This window comes from Mixophyes fleayi, chromosome 6 (genome assembly GCF_038048845.1).
Source record: "Mixophyes fleayi isolate aMixFle1 chromosome 6, aMixFle1.hap1, whole genome shotgun sequence".
Classification (NCBI taxonomy): Eukaryota; Metazoa; Chordata; class Amphibia; order Anura; family Limnodynastidae; genus Mixophyes; species Mixophyes fleayi.
This window is the reverse complement of record NC_134407.1, coordinates 117,102,152-117,129,173: the sequence shown is the minus strand read 5'-3', so window position 1 is coordinate 117,129,173 and position 27,022 is coordinate 117,102,152. Positions and strand designations below refer to the sequence as shown.

The 27,022-nt window shown below is 40.0% G+C and overlaps 2 long non-coding RNA genes across 2 annotated transcripts in view; both read left to right on the top strand.

Moving 5' to 3' along the window:
• Positions 1-27,022, top strand: part of LOC142160368 (uncharacterized) — a 59,467-nt gene that overhangs the window by 4,540 nt on the left and 27,905 nt on the right. The gene's annotated exons all lie outside the window — the stretch shown is intronic.
• On the top strand, positions 19,621-20,531 carry LOC142160367 (uncharacterized). The gene is made up of 4 exons (XR_012693183.1): positions 19,621-19,711; positions 19,906-19,974; positions 20,155-20,253; positions 20,379-20,531. It is a non-coding gene; the product is annotated as an uncharacterized LOC142160367 (long non-coding RNA).

Below are 27,022 nucleotides of genomic sequence, written 5' to 3'. Positions count from 1 at the left end.
AGGACCTCAGGTGATAGGTTGGTAGTTCTCCACAGGTTGGCATTTCGAGGTAGGACCCATTTCAAGAGCAGAGGTGAGTAAATCCTGTTTACTGATAACATGCAGCGAATAAATATGGAGGCTATTAGTGAGCAGCTCAATATTATTGAGTAGTATCTAATTTTTACATGTTGTTGGCGAAGACTATTGTCAAGACAATATGATTTTGATATACTACTGTTTATAAGTAAAACTTGATTATGTTGAGTACATTGATTATACTAAAATAATTTTAAACAAATCTACTGCAGTATTTATTTAAGTTAAAAAAAGTGGTCATAAAACATAATTTTCAGCCTTATTAGGTATAAAGAAAATGAATATAATTTCCACCACACTTTTTACTTCGATTATAAAAGAGACTGTTATAAGACAATTAGAATTATGTACAGTATAGTAAAATATTTTGAACTACACCTACTGTAGTTCTTATTTGAGTGACAATAAGATATGCATAAGACTGACAATTTCCTGGGGACATAATAATTTTAAGCACGTCTATTGTAATATTTATTTACATGAACAAAGACTTATAATTTTGGATACATTGTAAGCCAAATCTCTAGCATTACTCTTGGCTGCAATAACACATCATCGTCACTGCTGTTCTGTTCACCACATATATGATTTGGATATGTATGTACGTATTAGTGTTACATTTTACAAGGTTGTAGTTCATTGCTCTATTTCAAGAATTTAACTGTCATCATAAGCAAAACATATTTTGTAATTTCACAGGAAAAAAATATGTTTTTAAGACCACTGATGGGACTGGCATTGGGCCAGAAAATTGGGACGTTCTGCAGAAATTATCTGAAGTGTTTGCTGTCTTCTTCATATGGTCAAATAGGATTTTTCTACACTCAGGTGCTGTTCCACTCACAAAAGATATAGGAATATCAGAGTGTAGTATGTTTAAAATTGTGAAAGATATTCAGATATTACAGCTAATATGTGTACCAGAAAAAGCTGTACATTAAAGCCTTAAATAGCCCAGATTCCAGTGTGTACATACCGGGCATCCATTGCTCTGTTATATTTCATTATTTATGTGCTTTGCAGTATACATTTTACAGTATAATATGCAATATAAACTCTATCTATTAAAAATGTATGATGTGTATTTGTTTACTGCTTGCCAATACATTACCAGTGTGTACATATGGAGCCAAGCAAGCACAAAGCATAAGTTACAGGGTGACTATGTAAAAACACACCTAGGGCTAGATTTACTAAACTGCGGGTTTGAAAAAGTGGAGATGCTGCCTAAAGCAACCAATCAAATTCTAGCTTTCATTTATATAGTGCATTCTAAAAAATGACAGCTAGAATCCAATTGGTTGCTATAGGCAACATCTCCACTTTTACAAATCTGTAGTTTAGTAAATATACCCCCTAGGATCGTTCTACATCCATCACCATGAGTATTCCCAAAATGTACACCACAAGACCCAGCTCCTGTCCAGTGCCACATGTCTCTCTCATCCTTCTACTTTGCTGCATGTAAAAACATTGAGAAGTACAGCCAACACTATGCAGACGATCCATTATTATTTTGAACAAGGAAAGATGAGAAAGCAAAGTTTCTGAAATAAGGTGCACTAAATCCTCTGGTCCTCTGGGCTTACAGGGATAGCTGCCTGAACAAACTCCTCCAGTATAAATAATAAGTGTATCCAGCTAAAACGCAGACGCGCGTTTCGCTGTTGCTTGATTAAGTTTCTCTATATAAAATCTGACTTTTTCACATCTGCATGTTTATCAAACTATTATACCTCTGTACCATATAACTTATAGTGGGATTATATAGGTACTATATTGAGTGCATCCAGCTTTTTAATTCATTTCCATGGGATTTTATTAGTTATATTTGAGTATATTTCGCTTTTAGGTTATATCTTAATAAAAGTTATGTTTTAAAGGATGGTAATCATGAATATTATCAACCAGAGGATTTAGTGCACCTTATTTCAGAAACTTTGCTTTCTCATCTTTCCTTGTTCAGATTACATTTTGAGTTTCAAGGTTGCACCCCTATTACTAATCCAGAATCCTTATTAGGAGGTATTTATAGGGATATGTGTATTGATACTGGGTCAAATCCTATAGTAGGTGCGGTGGTACAACTTTTTGCCATTATTATTTTGGCAAGCAGTCAAGGCAGTTCTTAGTGGAGATATAATCTCTTATATAAAACAATATTAGCTTATAAAAAAAAAAAAATGAAAGCTATCAATTCAAAGAATCTTTAAGAACAAGCAAAATTATTTTGAAAAGGTTATGCAGCAGCAAATGAACATATAAGTAGCCGATGGGAAATTTTATAAACATGGATATAAAACTTGTAGGTTACTTTCGTATTTGTTGAGGTGAGAAAGGCCTCATATTAATATCAAATCTCTGACGGACAAACTAGGAGAATTAAACTTATACATGCAAGACCCAATATATCTTAAAAACAAAGGGACTTTTTGGAGTATAGTTATTTAACCTAAGCTTACAAAACAGCAGGCTGAGTCTCTTACTTCACCTATTACTGAGGAAGAAGTCCTTATAAAGCAGTCAAAAAAAATTAAATCTTTTTAGGCACTGGCAATTTTATAAAATTCTTCAAAAGCAGATAACTGAAACATCAAAGTTTTTATTCATTAATGTGAATGTAATGTTATGTCATTGTCATAAAACCACAACACATTTGAATTCTCCCCAAGCCAGGAAGATATCCCAAATTTCCAGCCTCAGACAGACTGTACTCCCTTTTAGATGTAAATTATAAATTATTTATCAAAATAACGTCTCAGTGGCTTAAGGTCATATTGCCATAATTATTGAAAGAGATCTGGGGGTAAATGTATGAATCTCCGGATTCTTCATCTCCGGCGTGTTCAGCCTCTTCAGCGCTTAAATTTAAAGCGGCACTGCATTGTAAAGGGAAACTTCCCTTTACAATGCAGCGCCGCTTTAAATTTAAGCGCTGAAGAGGCTGAACACGCCGGAGATGAAGAATCCGGAGATTCATACATTTACCCCCTGGGCTTACTTTGCCATCGTTCCTTTTTGTTATCCCAAATGCGCCCTCTTGCCGCAGTAGGAGGGGCTAACAAATGCTGCCACCACTGGACTCCTTTACCGGCATCCTGAACCGGGTTTCTTCTGGGTAACTGACGCTGCGAGTGTACCCCGTTACTGGTGTACCTGGGACGGTACTCCTGACCTCTTCCTATGGATCAGACTTGCTGTGAATGGAATCCCCCTGGCCTATCACACTGGCCAGAGCTGCTGGGTAACGGGCAGAGCGGAGGTACTGGATGCTGGGTCCAAACCTCAGAAACAGCCGGGAACGGATTTGATTTTGGGTCTGATCTGTAGGTCATAGGATTTTCAGCATGGAAGATTATTATTATTATTATTATTATTATCATTTATTTGTTAGGCACCACAAGGTATCCGTAGCGTCATACACAGTACAAACAGTGGACTATACAGGGTGAAACAGTACAGAACAATAAAAATACCAATACTTCAGAAGCTCCACACAGGCTAATACAATAAGCATGGAGTAGAAGAACAGGTGAGGAGACAGGAGGGAAGATGGCCCTGCTCATGTGAGCTTACATCCTAAGGGAGGTTAGACAGAACAGGCACAAGTGGAGCTAGAAGAGGCAAAGGGAGAGAAGGAAGAGCGAGTGGAGGAGGTGAGGTGGTTAAGTAGATGGTTTGTGGCTTTACGGAAGAGGTGAGTTTTCAGTGCACGTTTGAAGGAGCACAAAGTAGGAGAGAGACGGATGTAACGAGGGAGGTCATTCCAGTGAAGGGGAGCTGCCCGGGAAAAGTCCTGGAAGATGTTTTCAAGCAGGTCTTTGAAGCAAGTGATGTTTATTTGCAGTCACACTGATTGAAGGTATCAGTGCTCAGGTCAGATGGAATCAGAAGAACAATTTTCACACAGAGCCTCACAGGCTATTTTTAGAATCTGGATGCAATTAGTTTTCCCAAACATGGATTTACATGCAATGCAAAGCTAACAATATTTCCACTACTCTGTGATATCCTAACACTTGCTGTGATTTCCTGGATTTTTTGTTTCAGACACAGAGAAAATCTAACAGCAGTCTAATTAAATCTTCCCATGTCTTCAGGTGCTAGACCCTCACACATCAAAATGTCTAATTAACATGGGTCATTCGTTCAGATATTCGCAGAATACACATTCCCAAAGAAAGTCACAAAACCCCAAACAAGTCATTTCCCCACATTACGATACCCAAAAGACTGCCTCCACAAAGGATTGATGTATCAGATATATACGTCAGAAATCATGTATTTCCGCTAGCAAAGTCTAGAAATAAAGATATCTCTTTTACCAACATATCCACAATATCAAAAATAAGTGCATTTGCAAATATATAAATAAGCGCCCTGCGCTATTTCCTTTAAATAAATTTATAACAGAAGTTATTTATAAGTGATCCAGTCACACTCCTCCCCCCCTCATCCATGCGGGCAACCAGCGGGCCACCATGTCCCAACGATTTGGCTCCTAGGGTTACCGGGGGTGACCCGAGTGATTCGGTTCTTTCTGCTGAGACAGTCCATCCGCATTGCTGTGAGCCTTTCCTAGCTTGTGAATTATGTCATAAGTCATAAATTTGAAGGGCAAGGCTCCAGTGCAATAATCTGCCATTTTCCCCTGAGGTGTGTTGTAGCCACTTTAAAGGATTATGATCAGTCACTACAGTAAAATGTCGCCCATACAAATAAAGTTTTTTCACTGCCCACACAATGGCCAAACATTCCTTCTCAATTGTGGTGTACCCCACCTCCAGGTTTAGCAGTTTTCTGATGAAATAGGCCATAGGGTGCTCCTGCCCATCTGGCCTCACCTTACTAAGTATTGCTCCCAGTCCATACTGTGACGCGTCAGTTTGCACAATAAAGTCCTTGTCATAATTGGCGCCAACTGTACTGGAGCATAAACCAGGGCTTCCTTTAACAACTGAAATGCCAGCTCACTCTCTACCTTAGTTGGTTCTGGCTTAACCCTACCTCCCCCCACTCGATGACCCAGGTACTGCACCTCTGACATCCCCATTTGACACTTGTCTGCTCTGATGGTCAGACCTGCCCACTGAATTTTCTCTAACACTTGCCCTACATGTTTCAGATGGTCCTCCCAGGATTTATTGAAAATGGCAATGTCATCCAAGTATGCCTGAGCAAAGCCTTTACACCTTTCCAGCAGGAAATAAACCACACGCTAGAGGGTGGCTGGCGCATTCTTCATCCCAAATGGCATGGACTTAAACTCGAACAGGCCAAATGGGGTGATGAATGCCGACCGTTCCTGAGCCTCGGGGGTCAGCGGTATCTGCCAATACCCCTTGCTCAAGTCAAAGGTGGAAATATACTTTGCTCCAGCTAACTCGTCTAACAGAGCGTCAATTTGGGGCAGGGGATAGGCATCAGACACGATCACCTCATTCGACTGGCGGTAGTCTATGCAAAACCGCGTTGTCTTGTCCTTGGGAACCAATACAATGGAGGACGCCCACTGTAATGATACTGGTGGTATTACCTGAAGCCCAATAGCCGAGTAGATATCCAGAGAGTAGTCAGACGTTAGCCGGGTTGGTACACAAGCGGGTAGTCAGACGTTTTGCCGGGTTAGTACACAAGCGTGTAGTCAGCCGTTTGCCGGGTCGGTACACAAGCGGGTAGTCAGACGGTTTGCCGGGTCAGTACACAAGCGGGTAGCCAGACGTTAGCCGGGTCGGTACACAAGCAGGTAGTCACAAATGCAAGGTAGAATAGCAGGTAGCAGGAGCTGAGCAAGCAGAATACTCAAGCATAGGTCTGAACCAGGAAGTGCCATTTATAGGCCCAAACAGGAAACAGGATCCAAGATGGTTTCTCTTTGATTCCAAACTGGCCATCTTGCATAAGGGCAAATCTAAGGGCAAGTTTGCAAATACAGAGACCTCTAGTGGTCAGAGGTGCAAATGTCAAGGTAATTCCTTACAGTATTCCCCCCTTTCAATAACGTCCTCTGGACGGTGCTTTGCAGGGTTTCTCCGAGTATCTTTGATGAAATTCACGCAGTAATCGACAGGGCCTGATTAAGGGTTCTGGCCGCCCTAGGCTAATACGGCCGCAGCGCCCCCCCCCCCCCCCCCCCGGCCTCCGAATATATAGATGTATAGGAACACTCCTGAATATGAATGTTCAGGTATATTCTCCAGCATTCAAATTTAGACAGACTGTGCCATTGTCTCTTACCTGTTCTTGCTCTTCTCTCTTGCAACTTTGTTATCCTCTCGCTGGCTTCTGGAAAGTTGGCGTCCTGTTTTGAAAATGCAAAAATGTATTATAATGCAAACCCTGAATGATTAGGCCCTTTAGTTAAAACAAAACACTCCATTATGGCCAGCTAAAAGTACCCCATTGGACAGGCATATATAAGCAATATCTGAATATTTGTTGTCAATCAAATACAAACCTCTACCAGCCCCATCTCACTAATATTTAGTATTCTAGTGATTGCTGAGACCACCCATGTGACCACCACACAATCATGAGATTCTGCCCCCCAAAGCTGCTCTATTTTTTAAATACCCCCTGCAGCCATTTTCCTTAACCACAACCCCCCCTCCCCAGCCATTTTCCTTAACCCCTGCAGCAGCCATTTTCTTTACCTCCCACCCTGCATCCATCCCCCTTGCAGCTATTTTCCTTACCTCCACTCTGTAGCTATCCCCCCCCGTCACATCAAAACTCCCCCAGTCACATATATCAGCCCCCCTCCTCTGCCCTCCTTCATACATATCAACCTCTCTCCCTCCCTATAGATTTTCATGGCAGCCCCCCCCTCCCACCCTATAGATTTGTATGACAGTCCCCCTCTCCCTCCCTATACATATGCATGACAGTCCCCCCTCTCCCTCCCTATAGATATGCAGGGTAGTCCCCCCTTCCCTATAGATATACAGGGTAGTTCCCCCCCATCCCTATAGATATGCAGTGTAGTTCCCCCCCTCCCTATAGATATGCAGGGTAGTTCCCCCCCTCCCTATAGATATGCAGGGTAGTTCCCCCCCTCCCTATAGATATGCAGGGCAGTTCCCCCCCCTCCCTATAGATATGCAGGGCAGTTCCCCCCCTCCCTATAGATATGCAGGGCAGTTCCCCCCCTCCCTATAGATATGCAGGGCAGTTCCCCCCCTCCCTATAGATATGCAGGGCAGTTCCCCCCCTCCCTATAGATATACAGGGCAGTTCCCCCCTTTACTTACCTGTAGTTGTGCCAGCGTCGCTCCTCTCCTTAGATCAGCAGATAGGAAGTGAAGACGTCCTGCTTCCTGTCTGCTGTACAGCAACAGGCAGCCTGGCGATTGGCTGTGTGTTGCTAACCACTGACCACCAATGCTTTTGATCGTTGAGCCCTCCACCCCCCCCCCCCCGTGGTGCCTCCCCCCCCCCTCGGCGACCCCCCCTCCCCCACCCCGAAAAAAAAAATGAATGAAGAAAAAAAAAAAAAAAAGTGACAAAAATGAATAAATACCCACAGCGCCGCGCCCCCCGGGACCCAGCGCCCCAGGCTGCAGCCTGGTCAGCCTAGTGGTTGATCAGGCCCTGGTAATCGAGGTGCATGGACATTCTCTTCTGGTTCCCATGAATTGTTTTCTGGCCCATATCCCTGCCATTGTATCAAATACTGAAGTCTATTTCTAAATATTCGAGAATCTAGTATTTTCTCTACCAGAAACTCTTCATGTTCATCAATTTGAACAGGATCTGGAGGAGGCTTCAGTAAGGAAACATGAAAGACAGGATGAACCTGCATAGATCCTGGGAGTTCAAGTCGAAAGGCAGATGAACTGACTTGGGGCAAAATTTTAAAAGGACCTATATATTTCGGTCCTAATTTAGGAGTAGGCATGCTTACTTTTAGGTTTTTTGTAGAAAGCCAAACATTGTCTCCAACATTTAAAACTGGTGCAGCTTTGCGATGTCTGTCTGCAATTCTCTTATAACTGTCCTGTGCATGTTGCAATGTCTCTCTTAGTACTTCGAGATTATTCTGTAGCAACTCTAGTCTGGATGTAACAGCAGGTATGGAAGAATCATGTGGAAAATTGGGGAGTAGACTTGGATGATACCCCAAATTGGCATAAAAAGGACTTTGTCTTGCGGATGAGTGTTGTGAGTTGTTGTATGAAAACTCTGCCATTGGCAGAACGTTAGTCTAGTCATCTTGCAGATGGCAAATGTAGCACCGTAGGTATTGTTCTAAAGTCTGATTGGTGCGTTCTGTCTGTCCGTTGGATTGAGGATGGAAAGCAGTTGATAATTTGATATTAATATTAAGAGCACTACAAAACTGTTTCTAAAAATGTGAAGTAAATTGTACTCCTTGGTTAGAGACTACATCATCAGGGACTCCATGTAGACGAAACACTTCCTTGATTAGTAATTCTGCTGTTTCTTTTGCAGAAGGAAGTCCACGACAGGGCACAAAATGAGCCATTTTTGTGAGTCGATCTACAACCACCAGAATTGTAGTCATACCCTTAGTTGAGGGTAAATCCACAATAAAATCCATGGAAATTGAACCCCATGGACGAGAAGGAACTGGCAAAGGATGTAAGAGTCCAAGTGCATGGAGTCTTAAACCGGGCACAAGTACTGCAGGATGATACAAATCTTTTGACATCCTCCTTGTATTTTAGCCACCAGAAGTAACGGGATAATAATTCATGCGTCTTCCAAACACCTTTATGGCCTACCAGTCTAGAGTCATGGACAAATTGCAGTACTCTTAATCGTGCTGCTGCTGGTACATACAAGCGATGTCCATACATCCAAATGTTATCTCGATAGGTGAAGTGTAAATCTGTAGGGGGTTCTAAAAAGATCGGATCAGTTCTATAACCCTCTTTGATGTCAGACAACAGCTCACCAGTGCCAATAGCTCCCAGGAAATTTGACTTTGACTTCCATGTATGCTCTGGATAGAGCATCAGCCTTCCCATTTCGAGATCCAGGTCTATAAGAGATAACAAAATCAAAACAATTTAGGAATAAACTCCATCTGGCTTGTCGCGAAGAAAGTCTTTTGGCAGACCGAACAAACTCTAGGTTCTGGTGGTCAGTAAGCACGGCAATTTGATGTGCAGCACCTTCAAGCAAATGTCTCCATTCAGTAAATGCAGCCACAATGGCTAATAGTTCCTTATTTCCCACATCATAATTTCTTTCTGAAGCAGTCATTTGACGAGAGAAAAAAGCGCATGGATGTAATAACATCTTCTCTCATATTCTCTGTGATAATATTGCCCCTACTGCTGAATCTGAAGCATCTGCCTCAAGGATGAAAGGAAGTTCTGGGTTGAGATATATTAATATGGGATCTGTAGTAAACTTTGTCTTAAGCAGAGAAAAAGCCCCTTCAGCTTCTAAAAACCAATGGAAAGACGATCCTTTCTTGGTTAGTTGAGTAATTGGCATCACAATATTGGAAAAGTCTTTAATGAAACGTCTATAGAAGTTGGTAAACCCTACAAACCTTTGTACCTCTTTTACGTTTCTTGGAGCTGGCCAATCTACTATAGCCTGGACCTTGCCAGGGTCCATTCTCAAACCTTGAGGTGAGATGATATAGCCCAAGAACTGAATCTGTGTTTGGTAGAATTCACACTTCTCCAACTTAATGTACAAACAGTGTCTGCGAAGACATTCCAGTACGGTTTGAACCTGTTGTTGATGCTCCTCTTGGGAATTTGAGAAAATTAGTATGTCATCGAGATAAATGACAACAAATTGGTTAATTAAATCTTTAAAAACATCATTCATGAAATGTTGGAATGTAGCAGGGGCATTGCACAGTCCAAAGGGCATCACCAGATGTTCAAAATGTCCATATTTACATCGAAAGGCAGTCTTCCATTCATCGCCAGATCGTATGCGAACTAAATTGTATGCCCCTCGTAGATCTAATTTTGTGAAAATTATTGCTGAGCGAAGCCTCTCCAGTAATTCTGAAATAAGTGGGAGTGGATAGCGGTTCTTGATTGTCACTTTATTCAACGCTCTATAGTCAATACTTGGTCGTAATGAACCATCCTTCTTTTTCATAAAGAAAATTGGTGCACCTGCTGGAGACGTAGAAGGACGAATAAAACCTTTTTCTAAACTTTCATCCACATAATTCTTGAGGACCTTTAACTCTGGCTCGGCTAATGGATAAATACGTCCAAAAGGTATAGCAGCCACAGGTAACAAATCCACAGGACAATCATAGGGTCTGTGAGGTGGTAATTTGTCAGCATTCCTCTTACTACAGACATCAGAAAAGTCCTTATATTGTGGAGGTAGCTGGTCCAAAACCTGAGGAGGGGAATTATATAACTTGCTCACCTCTTCAACAGAGGATTCAGGTTTAGTCTCCGGAGCATATGTTTCTTGTGAAGAAGAAATAGTTTTTGATTCCCAGTTAATGGATGGATTATTTGCAGCCAACCAAGGAATTTCCAGAATAATAGGAAACTGGGGAGAAGAGATCAGTAAGAATTTCAGAGTCTCATGATGGTTTGGCTCAATTAGGAAGTCCAGGGGTTCGGTTTCACATTCACATGCTGAGGAATGTCGGAAATCACAGACTCCTGGTCTGAAAACACTGCATCTGCTAAGCTAGCCACTGTCTTCTGAGGTCTTCTAGGACAATTTGAGACATAATGTCCTGGTTTGCCACAATAAAGGCACAAGTTCTCTTGACGCCGTTGCTCCCTTCTCTCATTGGAACTACGTTTGTGAAGTGTGTCTACTTGCATGGGTTCAGACTCAAATCCTGTAGTGGATTTTACCTCGGAATTCCCATAATAGTTTGAAGTTGTGGGTTCTCGATAACTGGGGTATGTCCAGGTTAAGGCCTTCCTTTCTTGTCGTCTCTCAATCAGACGAGCATTAATTCGAATGCAATGGATAATGAAAGGCTCAAGTTCAGTTGGTGCCTCTGCTCGGGCAAATTCATCTTTAATGGTCTCAGAAAGTCCCCTACGGTAGACAGACAGCTAACGTCAGACGGGTCGGTACACAAGCGGGTAGTCAGACGTTTTGCCGGGTCAGTACACAAGCGGGAAGTCAGACTTTTGCCGGGTCGGTACACAAGCGGGTAGTCAGAGGTTTTGCTGGGTCAGTACACAAGCGGGTAGTCAGACGTTAGCCGGGTCGGTACACAAGCAGGTAGTCACAGATACAAGGTAGTGTAGCAGGTAGCAGGAGCTGAGCAAGCAGAATACTCAAGCATATGTCTGAACCAGGAAGTGCCATTTATAGGCCCAAACCGGAAACAGGATGGTTTATCTTTGATTCCAAACTGGCCATCTTGGATAAGGGCAAATCTAAGGGCAAGTTTGCAAATACAGAGACCTCTAATGGTCGGAGGTGCAAATGTCAAGGTAATGCCTTACACCCACGGACTATGCGATGGCTTGATCACCCCTAGCTCAAGCATTTCCTGTACCTTCTTGTATATACTTTTCTTGGCCTCTGGTAAGACCCGATAAGCGGGTTGCCTAACTGGCCTATGCTCACCAGTATCCACATGGTGCATCATCAAAGAAGTCCGAACGGGCGTCCTACTGAACTGAGTCGCAAAGGGCAACAGCACTGCCTCAAGCTGCTCCCTCTTGTGGGCACTCAACCGCTCATCCCAGCCCACTTCCTCTACACCACCTTCCTCTCTGGCATCCGCAAGGAGGTCAGGTAGTGGGTCACTTCCTGGTTCCTCAGTCGGTAAGCAGCAGACCGCTGCTACCGACTCCGCACGCTTGTGATATGCCTTCAACATATTTACGTGGTAGATCCGCTGCCGCCTACCGTCGCTTTCAAATTACACCACATAAGTGATGTTACTCAGGCGTTTTAAGACCGTGTATGGTCCAGCCCAGGCAGCCTGGAGCTTGTTCTGGTGCGTGGGCATCAGAACAAGGACCTTCTGCCCTAACTCAAACACTCTGGTATGCACGATCATACCAAGTCTTACGTTTCGCCTGCTTTTCCGCTAGGTTAGCCTGCGTGAGTCCCATGAGATTCTATAACCGATCTCTGAGCTTCAACACATACTCCACCACAGAGACATCTTGGGTGGGTAGCTCCCCTTCCCAAGACTCCCGGAACAGGTCAAGAGGTCCATGGACTCGGCGGCTATATAGTAGTTCAAAGAGGGAGAAAAAGGTAGACTCCTGCGCTACCTCCCGATAAGCAAACAAGGTGAGGCAGGTAGCGGTCCCAGTCCCCCTCCCTCGGAATTTGCAAATGCCTGTAGCATGTGCTTCCGTGTGCCATAGAAATACTCGCAAAGTCCATTAGTCTGGGGATGGTAGGGGGCAGTATGGAGTTGCTGCACTCTGCATTTTGCCCAGAGACACTGGACCAGTTCACTCATGAACTGTGTCCCTTGATCAGTTAGGATCTCACTAGGGAACCCTGCTCTGCTAAATACTCCTAGCAGTGCATCCGCTACCTTTTACACAGTTGTGGTGGACAGAGCTACAGCCTCTGGATACCGAGTAGCATAGTCCACCACTGTGAGGATGTACCTCTTTCCCGATCTACTGGACACAGGCAGTAGTCCTTCTATGTCCACAGCCACTCGCTGAAAATTTCCCCAATTATTGGCAAGGACCTGAGGGGAGCACGAACATTGGAGTGCCTGAGACGCTGAGGCACATCGCAGGACTTACAGTAGGCCCAGACATTCATCCGACATTCCAGGCCAGAAAAGTTTCTGTGTCAGGCGCTTCAGTGTTCGGTCTCTTCCCTGGTGTCCCGCCATAGGGATTTCATGGGCAACTGACATTAGATGCGCGCGAAAGCCCTGTGGTACCTTCAGTTGAACTTGTTCCCGGACTGGTCTATCCCCATGTACACAGTACAACAACCCTTTATGCCAGGTCACACTCCCCACCTCCAGTGCTGGAAGGCTGCTGCCAGCCTGGTACCTCATGCCTTCCAGTGAGGCATCAGAGAGCTGCGCTGCCCTAAACTCTTCCCTGCGGCCCTCACTATCGTCTAAGTCAGGATATGCTGCAGGTCTATGTTCGGGTGACCAGGGTCAGTCAAACTGGGATCAGTCAAAGGGGGGTCACTGTGGTCTTCTATACTGACCACTGGAGCTGGCATACTGCTAGGGACAGGGGCATCACCGGGCACTCCCACAAGATCAGGTTGGCAAGAGACAACATCCTCTGCATTGCTAGGGGACGTAGTCTTTCCATAGGCAAAGGGCTGGCTGTTTCCTGAAGAAATAGCATATGTGGGGGTATATTTACTAAACTGCGGGTTTGAAAAAGTGGAGATGTTGTCTATAGCAACTAATCAGATTCTAGCTGTCATTTTGTAGAATACACTAAATAAATGAAAGCTAGAATCTGATTGGTTGCTATAGGCAACATCCCCACTTTTCCAAACCCGCAGTTTAGTAAATCTAGCCCCTGGTCGTTTCCTCTGGGCTGTCTGAATCCGTGTTGCTGGTGATGGCTGTTGTCTAGCAGCTGTGGTCTTTTCCTCTGGACTGGGTTGTGCAGGTGTAGATCCTGAAAACTGTGGTTTAGCAGCTTGGCTCTGGGTAATAGAGTTGAGAAATTAAGTCACAATTCCACCCCCAACATCGTTGCCCAAGATCACATCAGTTGGGAGGCCATCCATAACGGCAACATCTCGCAACTCCTGACAATCTCCCCAGTCCAGATACACGCTTGCGACAGGCACTCCCTTCTCCAGCCCATCTGCCACAGTAACTTTGGTAGTGCGATCCTGTAATACTGCAGTAGGATCAATAAGATGGGGGCTGAATACAGTGATTGAGGCCCATGAGTCTCTAAGTCCTTCTCCCTGCAGGGGTCCCACTTGGACCGGCTGCATGTTCCTCCACATGTTTTGGGGGGGGGTCTTTTGGACAAACAAGTGAATCTCTCCTCTGACACGCCACTCTCCGTTGGGCTGGCAGAGGTGGAAACTGTCTCTACTGGCTCAACTTCGCCAGTTAAGCAAGTCAGCTGGGCCCCAGGACTCGGATTACTGCGACGAGTCTGGGATGCTGGGGCTGTGGGACATCCATCCTTAAATTACCGGTTTTCCTGCAGTTGTAGACCATCCAGTACCACCGCTCTGCCCGCTACCCAGCAGCTCTGTCCAGTGTGATAGGACAGGGGGGATCCATCCACAGCAACCCTGATCCATAGGAAGAGGTCAGAAGTACCAGCTCAGGTACATCAGTAACGGGGTACACTTGTAGCGTCAGTTATCCAGAAGAAACCCGGTTCTCTTCTATATTGGACTGGCAACGGAGAAACATCGATCACAGATGAACATAAGTGGAATACTATATGACATCTTATACGATTTATTCACTTTCTTTGTGTAAGTGTACACCCGAAAGGGGAGATTTATCACGTGGTGCTGCATGCTAGGTATAATATCTCACTGGCTAACAAGGGGTGTTGATTGTTTTAGCCAAATATTATTACTGATACAAGCTGCACTATGATATATTTTTTTGGATGTCTTTTTTCTCTACATATATGATCTACATGAACTGATCAATGTGTTAATAATCAAAAGGAACTTTTTGAGGATAAAACAACATCAGTGGAAGTGGAAATCCTTTTGAACTGTGTCTTGTGGACTTTTATGTTGATTTTATGACATTGCAATTATAGCGCCAATCAGACAACCTTTCCGATCCTTTTGAATATTAATGTTCTGCTAGGCTGCAAGAAGAATAAAGATAATCACTAGAGCATATGTATCCCAGTCATAGTGCAAACACATGGTGGAATGAGAAACTTGGATTGGTCCAAAATGTAAAACTCAACAATCTTTTGAACTGTTATTGAACAAAGTGAAAAATTTCAATAACGGTTTTAATATAAAAATAAGAAAAGACCCAGAGGCATAAATATTTGCCAACTTCAGCTACTGGAAAGCAGAACTGCCCTCCACCAGACTATATTCCATATTATAGAATCAGAAAGAGAGAGAGAAGAAAATGTGCTTTTTTTTGGGGGGCACTCAGCAATTCTGATTATAATAAAATAATAATACTTTATTGTTTCATATTAAAAATAAAAGTTGTATACTTCCTACCTGCATAATTAGTAGTGAGCGAAATATTTAAAAAACTAGTGACTAAAGTGCATAAGTGGATTAAAATAGCAATATATTCAGTGCTAATCCTCGCTACTTGATATAATTAAATTGTGTTTATATCATACAGCAATATATCTCTTATATAATATAAAATATTAAATTACTTCTGTATTCACTGACTTCTTTATTGTGTGTGAAAGTTCATATTATGATGGTTTGTAATGGAGGATATCGTTCTATAGTCTGATTGCAATCCTCTATTAGGGATAAGATAACTGAATGTAAAGTTACCATACAGAAATTAACCATTATCACAGAGATGGGATTGTTGTCCACTTTTTATAATTTCAATTTCATATACATTCCTTACTGCTGGATTAAAAGTAACTGGGTAGTAATATGATCCTAAATGATTTTACTAGGATCACTTCTTTTATAAAGAGAATTTTGTTTTTACTCTCTCATGCATACAAGTTATATGAACCCAGTCCACCTCGGCAGGTTAATGACCTCAGCTATGTTATAGCTGCTCAGTGATTCATTGTGGTACTATTTCTCATGAGACATGGTAAATCTTATTACCCCTCACTGATTCTAAGCTTGTAACATTCATACATGTGTAATTAACATCATATGATTCAATCTGAAACCAACATGAGGTAATCGTTATTAGAGTCGGATATTAACGAAGTAGTTAAATTGTCAGTAGCGAGGCGAGCACCAATGCGCGTTTCGCTTCACTCGCTTTTTCAAGGCAACCAGAACCAGGGAAGTGGGTGGATATTTATGATAAAAAAGAACGCCCAATCATATGACATGTCAATTGCTGATTGGAAGGAGGGAAGTGTGATGTCTTCCTTTGATTGAAGGCACCCTCCACCTATCCGGTCAATGAAGTCTTGTTAATCCCGCCCCTTCAATCGTTGCATTGGTCATCCTGTCACCATATGATTAGATTGGTAAACAAAACAGTCTACGAGGCATATCTGTACACGGAGAGGGACTGTCATATCCATTCTATGTATATTTAACATCCATAGGGGCATATTCAATTGTTTGCGAGACGCGTTAAAATTTCGCGCTCGAAAAAAATAAAAATTTCCGCGCTCGTTTTTTGCAGTTCGAGCGCTCGTTTTAAAAACAAACTCGCTCAATGCAAATGTTAAGTTTGCATCCTCCCCCTCGTGCTCTACTATTGGTCCTAGCGAGTTTGAAATCTAGGGAGTGGTTTAGGCAGCCAGTTCAGTATTGAAAATTAATGCAGCCATCAGCAAACTGTCATTTGCTGATAGCTGTTGGCTGACTTGGTTGGTGACTGCTGTGGCTTGTGACTCCTGAGGCTTGTGATTCTGACTGCTCTCCATTGCTCTAATCTTCGAAATTGGATTAGTGAGTTGACTCTACACACACATAAAACTAACTTTTATAAAAAATTACATTTTTATAATAATCATATATTTTTTACAATACTGACCAATACACACAACAATATACTACAGACATACCACACTTATTACATTGCACCCACCACACACACATATATCTACATATATATATATATATATATATACATCTAATATATAAATGCTTAGTGGCGTCTGTGTGTGGAAAAAAAAAACCAAGTTGCAGCGCCACCTGCTGGGCCGAGTTATACACTGACCTACTAAATTCTTAGTGTGTGTGGGAAAAAAAATTCAAAAAGGGCTGAAATTTGGTAGGGCTCAAACTCATTTTCGTGAGGTAATTTTACCTCATGAACACACATGTGTGCGTTAGTGTGTGTGTGTGTGTGTGTGTGTGTGTGTGGAAACAACTATTTTCTCAGAAAGGGCTCATCCAATTGACCTGAAATTTGGTATACTGACATTATTTGACAAAAAAATTAGAATAGTCAAGTCAGTTAACTTCCATCATCCGCCCTTCCCCCCGTGGGAGGGGTAGTAAAGGCTAAATTTACGAGTTGAGGGGTCAAACTCATTTTCGTGAGGTAATTTTACCTCATGAACACACATTAAAAAGGGCGCTTGCGTCGGGAAGTAACGATCTCCCCCTGAGGAGGCCTGGGCTAGGCCCAAATGCATGACAAGAACCTTCTTAAGACCTTAAGTATCTTGATTTGACTAGAATGCATGAGTATCATGCACGGGTTAACTTGTGTATATATATATATATATATATATATATATATATATATATATATATTTATTTACACACATACACACACATAAAATAATTTGTATTGTTTTTTTGTCCTGTATTTTCACAATTGCAGTATTGTCCTTTTTTGATAAATTGAATTAGTTAGCATTTACTACTTAATTGTAGTTTATATAGATTGTATTGAACCTACTTTGGTCCCTTAAAAATTATATAATAATTTATTTTAAATACAACTGCATAAATTTTCATTAGTGTTAGATTATTTTATTCCTGTATTTCTACAATTGCATTATTGTCCTTTTTTCTTGAATAAATGTAATTAGTTAACATTTACTTTTCTGTAGTTTACATAAATTGTATTGAACCTAGTTCGGTCCCTTAAAAATTATATTATAATTTTTTTTCAATACAACTGCATATTTTTTTTTTGTCAAGTACTTGTGTAGTTTAATTAATTGTTATTACTAGTGTATTATAGTAGTAGTATATTTATAACATACTAGTGTACTGTAACCTTAGGCAAGTGTTAAATAGTCAATAGTTTTTATTTGTTTTAGCAAGTAAAATTTATTAGAGTAGCTATGTCTAGGGAGCGTAGTGATTCTTCTTCTTCTTCTACACAGGGAACCCAAGAAGAAATTGTCAGCAGTGGCGAGGAATGGAGAGACAGACCTGAGGAGCGCCAAGAAGAAAGAAGGCGGCAGCAGTTTGTGAGCAGCGTGCAAGCCAGCACAAGCACCCAGCAGCAACATCTTACAGAGAGTGGATCTGATGACGAAGAAGGACCATCTGTAACACGATCCAGGCGCTTCACACTTGAGGAGAATGAAGTCCTTGTCGCTGGGGTACTACAACATTACGAGACACTGAAGGGTGCCCAATCGCTGAGGACGTCCTTCAAGCATAAGCAGAAGATTTGGTCCCAGATTGCCTCTGCTGTGTCCGCAGTAGGTGTTCGAGTCAGATCAGTTGCGGTTTGCATGAAACGCTTTCGGGACTGCAAGCGCACCACGAAGGCGAAAATGGCAGCCGTTGCCCGTCATTCCAGGGGAACCGGTGGTGGCAAGCCACTGCGCCTACAATTTAAGCCTTGGGAGAAGAAGATGCGGCAAATTCTCAGTGCTGATCTTGTGGAAGGAGTGGAAGGGACAGTGGACACCCTTGATCCATCCACCTTCCAGCCACGAGGTATGTATAATTGTCTCTAAAAGTAATGATGTGATTTAAATTTTAAAAAATTTCTAAACTTTTTTTTACAATTTTGCAGAACAAGATGCAGCACAAAGGAGAAGACATGAAAGTGAAGCAGTACCCCGGAAGAGAAAATCCAAATCAGGAGGTAAAAGGCAAATGTATACTAATGAATAAATGTTTTCTTTTTTTTTTTTTTTCTTGCCTTGCTAAAATCTTATATACAGATGTACTAAAAAATGTTTCTTTGAATGTATTTTAGATTTGGGTTATTCTCAAGGACACAAGGGCCAAAGGAGTGTAGAAGGAGAAGGTATGATATTAAAGATGCACACATGCATGTATACATGCTCCATATATTACATACTTTACACTACACATTACACCCAAATAACACTTTAGTGCTAGATTTACTAAGCTGCGGCTTTGCAAAAGTGTGGATGTTGCCTATAGCAACCAATTAGAAAAAACTAAAATGTAATGTTATTGCTTCTATATAAATAAAAATAAATTTTATTTTTATTATAGGTGTGACATTGTTTATGCCAAGACAAGTCGCAGTGGAAGTAGCGAGAACGGCTTCCAATCAAGGTATAAATTGTGATCAAGTTGATATAATATATTTTAAATATAGTACATTTTGTAAAGCTTATTATAATTATTTGTTACAGAAAATGTAAGCCGTTTAACCAACCCTACTCATCCTGCCAAAAGTGTGGAACCAATTAAAAAAGGTAATTATATTTGCATTGTAAAACAATATGCATATATTTCCATCTCTCTCTTTTACTATAACTCTCTCTCTTGTTATATCACTGTCACTCTTAGGTCTATCAATGTCTCTCTCTTTCACTCTCTCTCTTTCACTCTCTCTCTTTCTCTCTCGCTCTCTTTCACTCTCTCCCTCTTTCTCGCTCTCTTTCACTATCACTCTCTCTTTCACTGTCACTCTCCCTCTTTTTATCTTAATATTTCTTTATCTCTCTCTATCCTTCCCTTTCACTATCACACTCTCTCACTCACTATTACTGTGTGTCACTCTTGATCACTATTTCAATCCTGTCAAAAAATTAGTAATAGCATCTAATAGTATTTTAACATTAACTTACAGCTCACAAGAGTAGAAGAGTGACTGAGGTACACGTCTCGGAACCTGTTGCTGATGTACAGCAAGGTAATGTTTACACAGAATACATTTTTTGTTTGGTCTCAGGAAACTTTTTTTTTAATGTGTCATTTTTTTTTATCTATATACCTATCTATCTCTCTCTCTCTCTCTCTCTATATATATATATATATATATATATATATATATATATATATATATATATATATAATTTATTTTATCTAATTTATTATTATGTATAGAAGCCCGACCCGTTGAAGAGATGCGTGAAGAAGGGGGAACATCAATAACCCTTGCTCATAGTCCAGAAGGTAGGAAGATGTGAAAAATTGTGTGTACATAACTATCTAGCAATATATTCTCATTATTTTTTACCAATCCATAGGAATATACATATTTTTATTGTACACATGTATCATTTTATAGAATGAAATGTCTCACTTTATATTTAATTGCCAATATTATTTTTTTTTTATTATTGTATGTTTTAGAATCCATCATCCCAAGGGAACAGGTGGTAACACCAGTATCCACCTTTTATTCTCAAGCTGCCATGGAAGAAATAGCATCTCCTGTCGGCTCAGTAACCGGTGAATAATTTTTTTTTTTACTTGTTTTAACAGAATACATGCATTTCTCAAATAATTTTTAACATGAAAATCATATAATGTAATATCTGAATAATTGATGTAGGAATTTTTTTTTTGTTTTACAGAGCTATTAGAACATGACTGTGAATCACTGACATTTTCTCCAGCTGACAGTTTGGTCCACGAAGATGCTGCAACAAGATTTGAGATGCCACAGCAAGCCTTCCCCAACCTTCAAGTTCCAACCACTGAAGGGGAAGGTCAATCTCAAGCAAGGGTACCCTCCACAGGCACCAGTCTTCCAAAACAACTGGTGCACGGTCTGCCCGAACAAGGCACTCGGTTTCATTCCATCACAGACTTTGCCAGAAAGATGGAAGGAAGGCAGGAAACATCCCGCCGAAATATGGAAGACAGAGTACAGAGAATTGGTGACTCGGTAGACCGTTTGACGTCTGTTGTGGAAGAGGTACGAAGCTCCCGTAATACCACCAATTCGTTACTGGAGCGACTCATCACAGTGCACAGTGAAATATCTGCATCTATTCAAGAAAATAACAACATTCAAGCACGAATGGCTGTTGCAACGGAGCAGAATACAGCAGTGTATTACCAGATGAATCAATCCATGGCACAGATGCTTATGCAACAACAACAGTCAATGCATCTGCAAATGCTGTCAATGCATGTCATGAATATTGGTGAAGAGCTGAGAGTCCGGCGAACACAGGGTAATGTTTCAGTCCCATTATCCGATTGGAACATTTCTGGATTTGTTCCAGCAACACCCCAGCAGAGGATGTCATCTGCACTCCACACCCCTGTGGTAGAAGTAAGAAGACCGGAGTCAGCAAGGAGAAGATTGTTACAGGAAGATCCAGAAGCGGAAATCATCAACCCCGTCTCATCTGAGGAAGAAGGGTAAGAAAGTAATTTTTTTAAAAAAGCGTATATAACTGATAATAGGTTAGTGACATTAAAACATAAATATGTCATATGTACAGTAATGTCTACTTTTCAGGATTAAAAATGCATATTTGTGAGAAATGTGTTTTGTTTTTTTTTCTTATATGAATGTAAATCTATCCAAAAAAGTGTGTGTGTGAGTCTCTGTGTGTGTGTGAGTCTCCCTGTGTGTGTGAGTCTCCGTGTGTGTCTCCCCGTGTGTGTGTGTGTGTGTGTGTGTGTGTATGTATATATATATATATATATATATATATATATATATTTATTTTATCCTTTAGAAGATTTTAATTTTTTAAATAATATTTTTACTCTTTTAACATGATAACACAGAAAAAAGTGAAATGTAAAGACCTTTCAACATCAGGAATGAGCAGCAATGTTAAATATTCGGTGAGTTTGTTTCAGTTTATTCATTGTAATATTTTTTTTCCTGAATGTAAGGGATATCATGTGACATGGACAATTAAATATAAATTTTATATTCCAGTCCATACTGATCCTTCCTTGTTTTAAAAGTTATGTTTTAATTTTGTATTAAAATACCGGTTTCACATACACTTCTTTATTTTTAATTTTTTAAGATTGCACCCAAAATATTGGCTGGATACAACTTTCACGAATATGGAATCGAAAATTGCAGCTATAACTAGAGTTTTCAGGTAATAAACTGTAGAATTATTGACTTAGACATACATTGTTAAGGCAGTCAAAAATGTGAATGTATACATATAATAGTTTGTCTCCTTTTCAATATTACAACAATAGGATATGTTGTCTCCTTATCAACATTAGCACTATCAATGTTCCAGTATTTCGATGTGAAATGGAATACTAATTTCACAGATAAGCTTTTAATATTTTTTTTTTCTTGCAGATGTTCGGATGGAATTGGTGGATGTCATTTGAAAGATACAGCATGAAAATCCAAGGGACTGACTGAACTGTAGAAAAATGTATTAAAATTTTTATTATGTATTTTGTACAATAAAATTTAACTTTTGAATTTATTGTTTCTTTATTTATTAGATAGATACACCTTCCTCAAATTCAGTTACATACACAATATTTATTGGGTATAGTTTTTCCAAAATTTTAGGATGTTGGACACTTGTTAACCGCGTAGTACTGGAATTTTTTTTTTAATAAATAAATGCTGCTCATGACAATAGAGAGAATAGACAATACATTTTTGCATGTACCCTAAACTTTTGGATACGTGTATGACGGGTGTAATTGGTCCTACTCTGATATATAATCATTAGAGGTTAAATTTGTATACATAATAATAACTTTATTAAATGTAAAAAAAAAAAAAGTCCTTAGGTAAAACATAGTATAATTTAATTAACTTTCAAGGAAAGAGTTGAATGTTTAACACTGCAGATAGAAATTTGAGATAATTTTCAATGGGGTTAAAATAAGTAGAGGGTTTTCTTTAAAAAGATATTGATACAACAGGGTGTATTAGAGCTTCTGTTTGTATAAACACATCACTGATTTGTGAAACTACAGCTCCCAGCCAGCCGTGTGTGTAAGAGCATGAAGGCACCTGTGGTTCTACAAGTGCCAACATTCCTTGGGTGCCATGGGTACCCTGCTGCTTGTAGTTAGACAAGTAGCAGCAGGGCCACACTATTTAGGCAAACATTGCTGGCTGGGACATGTAGCTCCTCAAATAATTTTTTAAAAAACAAAAATCCCCATTTATTACACTAATAGCCACAGGCCAGTGGTATTAGGAAGAGCCCTAGTGCTATCAGCACTGGGCTGGGTGTCCCTAGGGGGGGGGGGGCGCTTACATTTTTCGGGGGACACCACTCACTAGGGAATCAAGGGCAGCACTGAACAGTCTGTGGTTGTTTAGTAATTATGCGAGTGGGACCCAAACTGCGTTTCTCTTCCCCTGCTATAGTGCCTATCACCAAAACAAAATGATAAAAAAAAAAAAGGAAAACCAGATTTCAAACCTAAGTCACTTTTGTTGAATGATTATTCAGAAAGGTACTGCAGTGATCACTTTTTGAAACTTATATATGAATACATTTTCGAATAGGTAGTTTTTATTTCAAAGTATATTGTCATAGGAAAAAAAAAAAATTCTAGTGGACACCACACTGTTTCTCGCTGCATTATATTTTTCAGTCCAATATCCAAATGATCCATGTTGCTTTGTTTGTAGGAGATCTTAGAAAAGAAAAAATTAGGTCAGTATCAGTCTATTAATAAAAATGAATCTGATTTGCATTTCAAAAAAAAATTATAAAGGGTCAGCAATATTGTCAAAAGATTTGAGTTATCAATTGACATATCCAATCACATCACTCCCTTACATATAAATGCAATACAACAAATACATTGTGTAAAGTATTAAAAAACCATTATACTCATCATGATTTCATTTTTCACTTCCTTACCCATTTTCTGAAATGCTAGATAATATCCTCCTTTGGGGCCAGGTACACAGTTTGCCATAATTCCTGTATATATATAATAGGACAAGGACATCATTTTTTTATTTGAATACACACATCATTTTTAACCTTTGTAAAATAAATAATACTTACATGAAAAGAAATCTTCTATAACACGTTGACGAACATAAGTTGCTAACTCCTCCATCTGACCAAGCTCAGGAGAAAGGTCCAATGTCTGGATCTATTTCCACCTCCAATTGGTTTGCAATACAAATATTGTGGAGAATACAGCAACCAATAATTATATCACAAACTTTGAAGGGTGAATATAAAAGCACACCGCCGGACCTGTCTAAACAGCGAAACCGGCTTTTAAGTGCACCAAAGGTTCTTTCTATTACACCCCTGGTACGAATGTGTGCTGATTGGTACCTTTTTTCTGAGGAAGATACAGGGTTGCTTAAAGGAGTCAGCAACCAGGAACGATTTCCATATCCAGCGTCGCCTTAAACAAAAAAAAAAAAAAGAAGCATTTTTAAAAACAGTGACACAACATTAGATTTTTTTAAGGGTTTACAACTACACTTGTAATACACAGTTAACAACACAAAAAATAAATAAAAAAAAATTACCAAGCAGCCAGCCATCTGGAAAGGATCTTGCTTCGAAATTCTGGAACAAGGACGACTGTTGCAAGATGAAGGAGTCATGGGATGAACCTGGGAAACCAAGAACAACATTGGTGATTTTTTGTTTTGCATCACAAACCATCTGAACATTTATGGAATGGAAGTGTTTTCAATTACGAAAACATTCTTCCATTCGACGTGGTGGTGTAAGGGCAAAGTGGGTGCAATCAATTGCACCCAGCACATTGGGCATTTGAGACAAAGCATAAAATTTAGCTTTGACCTCACGCCACTCATTGGCAGACTGCGGGAAATTAATAAACGTTGCAGTGTGCTTTTTGAGGGGAGTTAGGACCTGGAACAGGATCCTAGAAAAAGTGGGCTGGGAATACCCGGCAATAACTACCAAGGTGGGCTGAAATGTTCCTGAGGCAAGAAAATGCAAAGCACCAAGCAGTTTGACAAGTCCAGGGACTGCACGGTTACTAGGGTAACGAGGTTCCAGGTCCTGTTTTACAATCTCATACAGATTGTAAATTGCTGAGGATGATAGACGATATAGTCTTCTCACCTCGTCCTCGGGCAATCCATCAAGCAAACGCCTGTTGCGGTACAGACGCGGCCTGGGGATTCTAGTCCTACTTGCCGCACTGGACAATGCAGCCATTGCCTGTCCACCATTCTCTCCCACAGCCTCTCCCTCTTCCATGCTCACAGTCACATCACATACATCAACATTCTCTCCAGCCACTCCCACATTTGCAGCACCTTGCATTTCATCCAAAGCAGTCTCCTCCATACATGCAGCATACATGTACATCCACACTGTGTCCACGAATGGCTCCATTGAAAATGAGACAATAATTACAAGGGGTGAATTTGAAACTAAAGTATTTAACTTTTTTTAAAACAAATTGTAGGGAAAAGGAATGTTTGTGCAGAGGATTAATGGACCTGTGATAAGCACTATTTTTAGATGATATTAAATTTGGTGTAAGTGATTAATTTATATGTTAATTTAGCTAATTTTACAGACAGACAACACCAAACACAAATACAATACGATACTTATCTTTAGGAAATCCTGGATAATCCACCAACGAACAGTACTGGAAAAAGCTTTGAAAAATTGGTATGCACAAAAAAACAAAACTGAGGCAACAGTCACTTCTCCACAGAGCTGCTCAACACAACTGTACACTCAAGTGTTTGGAATGAAAAAAAAAAAAAAAAAGTTTAAATAAAATAGGACTGCACCACTGATGGATTTTTTTGAAAGGGGGAACTTTGAAAAAATATTACATTATTTACACTGTTTTTTTTTTAAAAAAAAGTTCTTTTCAGTTTTCTGGTTATTTTAATTAACTTTTACACCGATTATTCAGTTTAATTTCTTTTTTTATTAACTTACAAAGGGGGGTATTCAATTGTTAGCGAGTTTGGAAGTTCGAGCGTGCAAAGTCATTTTTTTGCTATTTTACCTTATTTTCGAGCGCGAAAACTTCTCACGCAATTCTAATCTTTTTTTTTTTTTTACCGAAACGGTGTTATCGCGCTCCAAGCGTTTGTCAATGTTAAAGTATAGGCTGGCTATGAACCCTTAGCGGAGAAAGCTATTCAATTGTTTTTTAACGCTGAGTGTGAAACAGGCAAATCTGCTGTTTTATCTCGCACCTCCTTGGTCTGCTCAAAGAAAAAGATTTTTTATTAAGTTAAGAAACATATACATTAAATTGAAAAAATAGGTGTAAAAGTTCATAAAAGTAACCTAAAAACAGAAAAGTACTTAAAAAGTGTATAATAATTAATAATTTTTGGAAATTTCCCCCTTTAGAAAAAAACATAGTGGTGCATGTATTTAAACTTTATTATATTATTTTTTTGTTTTTAAGGGGGGGGGGGAATGGTTGTGCCATTAATTTACTTTTATTTTTTTATACTAAAATGACTGCCTTAACCACTCATTTCAAACTCGCTAGGACCAATAATAGAGCGCGAGGGGGTGCATGCAAAAAAACAATTGAATTGAGGGTTGTTGTTTTTTAAATGAGCGCGTTTTGTTTTTTTTTGGAACGCAAAATTTTAACGCATCTCGCTAACAATTGAATACCCCCCAAAAATTTTTTTTTTCTTTGAGCAGACCAAGGAGGTGCGAGATGAAACAGCAGATTTGCCTGTTTCACACTCAGCGTTAAAAAACAATTGAATAGCTTTTTCCGCTAAGGGTTTGCATCCAGCCTATACTTTAACATTGACGAACACTTGGAGCGCGATAACACCGTTTCGGTAAAAAAAAAAAAGATTAGAATTGGGGGAGAAGTGTTCGCGCTCGAAAATAAGGAAAAATAGCAAAAAAAAGACTAAACGCGCTCAGACTTACAAACTCGCTAACAATTGAATACCCCCGAACTATAGAGCCCAAACTTACATAAAGATATTAGTTGTTAAAGAAAGGTAAGTCTAAATAAACACATGTTCCGCTATAAAAATAAAACAGTTAAATTAATATCAATATGTAAAGTAATAACCATTAGTAATATTAGCAGAATAAGGCTTGATATTTCCAATTCATTGATAAAATAAATAACAAACTATAATAATCTAAAACAAAACCAACCAACCCTAATTAAAATGATGTATAAATAATTATAACAATATAAATCATATTGAAGTGAATGCCAGTGAAAAGATAAATTGCTACTTAAAAATGTGAATAATAAATAAGTGCCATAAGGCACAAAAATAGTGCTAAATAAGTAA